Source organism: Protopterus annectens, chromosome 8.part0 (genome assembly GCF_019279795.1).
Source record: "Protopterus annectens isolate FY-2018-M chromosome 8.part0, PAN1.0, whole genome shotgun sequence".
Taxonomy (NCBI): Eukaryota; Metazoa; Chordata; order Ceratodontiformes; family Protopteridae; genus Protopterus; species Protopterus annectens.
This window is the reverse complement of record NC_056741.1, coordinates 1,515,757,329-1,515,763,580: the sequence shown is the minus strand read 5'-3', so window position 1 is coordinate 1,515,763,580 and position 6,252 is coordinate 1,515,757,329.

Genomic DNA, 6,252 nt, shown 5'->3' with positions numbered 1-6,252 from the left:
AAGTATCCTTTGGATTACCTCGTCCCACATCGATTGCGTCAACCACAGTGTCCATTTCAACAAAGGACCCGGTTGGGCTAGAGGCATTCGCCGCATTGTTACCTAATTCAGCTCTGCTCACCAAAAACTTCAAGGAGTTTTTAATATCCATTAATGTAGAAAGAAATACGTTCTCTAGACCCTCTACAGTTGCACCTGGGGTCGGATGAACGGATAAATTTAGCAAAGGTTCGTCCCCATCTTCAGCCATGGTGAAATGAAACGTACCAAGTAAAAAACAGTCACCAATACAACCAACAAAAAGCAAGGTGAAGATGAGTAACTGCTTCGGTTTGTATCAAGTCTGAAACTCCAAAATAAGGCTCCAAGCAAATAGCGTAGTAAATTTATTAAACGCTTTCGTCAAGTGACTTCATCAGAAAACCCATACAAAATAATGAAGCTCAATAAATACTCAACCACAACACAATTAATTAAACAATCATTCAATAACGTAATAAAAAACTTATCAAGTGACTTAATTGTTGTCCACAAGTATCTTTGAAGGCGAGTGACATCAACAGCAGTGTTAAAGGAGGGGTAAGGGAAACGTAGCGAGTGTGAATGGCCTCAACCACATTCATCTAGAAACACACACGCAACTTTACATTTGACAGGACTGAGATTACAACTGCTACATGGATACTTATTTGGACTGTAGTGTTACACAGTTGCACCACTGAGACTATAGGACTAAGGGCTAACCAAAGGAATTTCTATAGAGAATGACATCAGCACATCATGTGAAATAGGCCAATGGGATGTGTACTTAGTATGAAAGGTGTCTTAATGGGATTCTCCGTCACTGTCTCTCTCTTCTCCACATCAGTGTGTATGTTTGATATATTATATTATGTTGGCCTTAGATGTGCGCGTGTCTCTGCGCGCACACGCATGTCACATCAGTGGTTTTGGTGTGTGTGTACAGACATCTGTGAAAAATTGATATCTGTAGTTGTCAGACACGGGCTTCATTTCTCTAAGTGTAGGAGCATGCCCAGTATGACCTATATTGAGTGTGTGCATCCATTCCAGGGAGAGTCAGACTCCAGTTCAGGGATGTGCGCTACAGCTACACCTATCAGACTTGTGTGGGATATCTGTAGATAGGTTGCCAATATGGAGACACAATGGGTGTACCATGCGGGGGTTACTGTAACTATTGCTGTCTGTGCTGCTTGTGTAACATGGTTGGTTGTAGCATAGATTCTGACATATGTACTGTTTTACACTGATCTGTCATCAACTTCTGACAGTCATCATTCTTTGCTCCGTTATTTACCAGGGAAATACAAGATGAATGAAGCTGTGACCAATATTCTGAGGCATATAGACCACACATTCTGGCACACTCCTGCCATTTTGGAGGAGTAGCTACATAGACTGCTGGTTCTGTGTAAATGGTCCAGCACCTTGTTAGTAAGCTGGCTAGGGATCCCCTTGTGCTTTTCTCAACTTCATGGAATGGTCATATCCTGCTGGGGCCCTACCTCTCACCTGTACAGATACACCCAGGTTATCCAGAGACAGGATTCATATATCTGATCAGTTTACCTTCACATTGTGGTTTACAAGCAGTTTTGTGGCTATTCATTCATGGGGTTGCAGTCAGGGGGTAGTATGGGCAGATATTAGAGTTTCAGATTTCACACACCATGACATCCATGCTTCTACACCACCCTCTGTTATTCACTCCTCTTAACATTATGTAAGCAATATCTCAGAGGTATCCCTATAGTTGGGTCTTTATCCCAGTAGTATTTATGGCCTGGTCCACAGTCCTTGCAGTAGGACATGGAAAGGCACGCTACTGGCATTTGTCAACATGGTCTTGCATTTGTTTTTTGTTTACTGCGTTAGGTTGTTAGTTATGACCCCCTGACATTCCATACATTGGCACTATGGGGGAGGCATGGGCCTTTGCCAGATGACTGTAGGCCATTTCAGAATGCTGCAGGCCATCTGTAGCAGACCAGTACATTCCATCAGTCATATGTTCCCAGGCTGCAAGCTGGTGGATTACCCTGGAGTGACAGTGGTGAGTGTTTGAGGTGTTCCTGTCAATCCTTCCTGTTCATACTGATCCATGGTTCTGGATGTGGTCAGGTTGCTGCTTACAGCTAGGGACACCTGCATTGGACACCTATTCAGCATGCAGCATCATGTATTTATTCCCATAAAGAGATGGGTTCATGCTGTGCTCATTCCCTACAGCAAGGATATGACCTGTGATAAACCTGTGGCTGATGGTGGGGTGAGCTGGGTGCATGTGTGATATGGAAGCTACTTGCACCTGACTCACAAATATACCTGGGACATTCCCCTTTTGCTGGCTTGTGTGTGGACACTGGCAGTCTCATCACTTTATAACTGTGCCTTTTGTGGTCTGCCAGTGATTGGCCAGACTACCAGCATTCCATACTAGAGGGACAACTAATGTGATGCTAACCTCCATGTAGAATTCCAAACTTGTGTGCAGTTGACAGTTATTTTATATGCACTCTATGTAGGTTACTTCCACCTGTGTACTGTTTCTATGTATGGGACCCCTTTCATGGCATGTCCAGCTTTCTAACAGTGACAGATATCGACATCTGGACAGTGAATATGTACAACTGCTGACATGGGTGTATCTGAGAAACAGTGTGGTTGGCACTGCAGTTGTTGGAACATGGCCCTGTCATTCACTGTACTGTACCTAGGCCACTGAGATTCAGCCATCCAGACCCACATGCTGACCACTTCCAGGCAATATTAAACACACAAGCTTACCACACTGGCCCCTGCATATTGTACACATGCAACAATGTAGATTGGGACAGCTCTGGCAATCTGTGCTCCATTGATATTACTCCTCAAACTTACATGTTACTGCATTTCTACATGGGATTGTGGAGGGGGTGCACACCTGAAGACTTTAAACATTTGCAATGACTGTACTGGTATTTTGGTTACTCTGTTTACTTCCATCTCATGTTGTATTGTGACATTATATAGAAAGGAGGCATATCAGTAGAGTACACATGTTAGATCTTAATGGCATTTATTTCAGTTTGACTTCTTACACTTCAGAACTAAAATGCAACTTCCAGACCTGTTGTAGTATGTCTGTGTAGGCCTGGTGGAGGGCTGTTCACAATTGCCATCATTTGGGAGCCTTAGCCTGGCCTTTCCTTATGGTCATCTACACCTGTCCTGCTGGGTAAGGATGGTAGTGGGTATATGATCCTCACTGGCATCCATGTATCTGACCTATTGACACCCAGTTATTTGGACTATCACATGTACTGCGGTGGGAGTTGTCACCTTGTGTAGTGCTGCTTAGTATGTTGACACCAGTATTTGTTATGAATTTCCTGCTGTCAGCTGTTTGCTGCTATCCCATTCAGCCACCCAGTTCCCTTGCATGCTTGCATCCATATCATACATACAAGTATGAGAACATACTACTCCATTCAGTAATAGGCAGGGTGACTTACCTTGTTGCTGGGCCAGTATTGAGGATGGTGCTGGAGGGCTGACTATGTTGGATGCACATAGTACACTCCCTATACATGGTAAAGCACAAGTAGTGTCATGTTTGGCATCCCTTTTACTGTATTTGTGAGTCAGAGGAATCAGTCCCTGGGTCCCTACAGTCAGTTTGTGTGCTATGCATTTCCTCTTTGTCAAGGCATGGGCATACTGGGTACTCCTCCTGCCTACAGGGCAGGCTCAGGATGTTCCTCCTCAGTGTCCCTTTGTGCCTGTGCTGGCCTTGGCAATGGTGGGGGGGGGGGCTGTCTGGCCCTGCTCTGTTCCTGCTGCAGCTGCTTCCGCAGGATCATATTGTGTAACATGGTACATACTATGAACATTTGTGTACATGTAGCTGGAGAGTACTGCAAGGCTCCACCGGATATGTCAAGGCAGTGGAACCATGACTTCAGCATCTCAAACATGCATTCTACAATGATCCTGGTTTGTGCATGTGCCTCATTTCTCTTCTGGTAATAAAGACCAGAGAGAGACTGCCAGTGAAACATTTTCCGGTGTTTCAATAGAAAAAAATATATATACTCATTTCCCGCTTTTCTGAACTAGTATAGCCCAGTTTTCAGGTTATTGCTGAATTCAGGGCTGTGTTACAAGTTTGTGTTTCCCATATCTTACTTGGATAGAAGGAAGGTTCTCTGTTCAGCTGTGAGAGAGGGGAGCTTTGAGCAGCCTATCTGTCCCTGGAGTGGTTTCAGCCCAGAGGTTAGTAGTTTATTGGCCATTTTGGGCTAATCTCTCTTTTCCCTGCTATAAAAATGCATTTGTGCAGTTTTGTGCACTGGGCAGTGCCAATTAGCTAGTGTTAAACTATTCCCAGCTCCACGAAGTCTACTCTTCAAATTTTTCCCTTAAACTACACAAATTTTCAACTTAAGCACTTAAACCATTCATTTCACAGCCCAGCACTTGCTCAAAAGTCATAGCAAGCACTAATTAAGCCTAGCACTAGACCCCCCCCCATACTGTTCAAAAGAACAAGGCTCTCTATTCATACCCATCAGCCAATCAGTATAACAGTTAACTTTACCTATTCAGGCATGTCCAAAGGGCAGTTTCAGGTGTACTCTCCAGTCCATCTGGTGAATCTGGGAATTCAGAGGCAATGTTACAACTGCCTCATGTACACAGACAAACCTATCCTCCTACCACCAAAGACTAATATATGCAAGAGATGCAATTATACAGCCAAACTGGAGGCAAAGCTCTCAACCCAAGACTGGAGCCGACAGTCGAGAAGGGAAATACTTGCAACACACCACCAGTCTCACGTAGATCTATTAAACCAGCACTGGCAAATAACACACATGAATACATGAACATACTAGAGGCTCTAAATAAAAATCTGCAAAAGCAACAGACACCTCCAAAGCAGACATCCAAGCAACCTCCACACCCCATCACAAACCATGAAACACATACTTCACATAATCAAAATGCCACGCAATCACAGCCCTTAAGGCAAAATAACACTCAACACACTAGTAATAGGCGACTCTAGTCAGGCACACTGATGTCCCACTCACTAGGCTGGACAAGGAGAAGGTTACAGTTAGCTGCCTGTCATTCACCAGGATTCACCACATAACACAAGCACTCAGGTCACTCCAGAATAAGTACAAATACGACTCATTGTCCATGTTGGTGTGAATGACCTGAGAAGTACCTTCCTGGGCTACATGAAAAGAGACATGGAAAAGCTCTTTGATCACGTAGCCCAGGCCAGTATGACCCTGACCCAGAGTAGCATCCTGCCCTCACCAAGAATGAGGCCACAGTATAGAGAAAAAAATGATCAATTTCAACAATTGGCTAAGTTTCTGGTGTCGTTCAAAAGGGATCCAGTATCTGTCCACCTGGGATGACATGCTCGACAAGCCACATTGCTTCGCAAGAGATGGCATGCACCTGTCACCCTTAGGCTTTCAAATACTGGACAAGGCCTTTGCCACCCCCATAGTGCCATTTTAGACAAGGCTCAAAAGACAAACCCACCACTGTAAATAGCACAAGTAACCAAAAACTGAGGATAATGCTACTCCACGCCAGAAGTCTAAACCTCAAAATGCATACACTCAAGGCACTCCTCAGTATGGAGAGCAGTAACAGAAATCTGGTTTAAGGCTCCAGAGAGAACCCAGCACTACCAGGCTATTTCGGCCACAGAACCCAGACCAAAACACAAAAGGCGGGGGTATATCCATATTCATCAAGCATACCCACACCTCCAGGTTAGTGGTGCAGCACGATACCTCAGAGATCCATGTGCAACTAACAACGGACAAAACTGCAATTCAAATTGTAGCTTGCTACAGATCACCCACCATGACCCAGGACCCCCATTCTGCATTTCTGGAGACACTGGAAAATATGAAGGTCCTACCAAACACCCTAATATTGGGTGATTTCAATTACACAAACATTAACTGGGAGAACTAAAGTACCAACTCACTTGCCAAATGCTTCCTAGAATTTATAAACTCTAATGCCCTGGATCAACTGGTCAAGACCCCCACCAGAGGTGACAACATATTGGACCTGGTCATCACCAACATGGGTGACTGGTGTTCCACACCAGAGGTCAACCCCTCACTGGTTAGATCAGACCATAGACTAATCACTCTGGATATCCACATTCCACCCCTACCCCCAATCAAGGAAACCACTGTGAAAAACTTT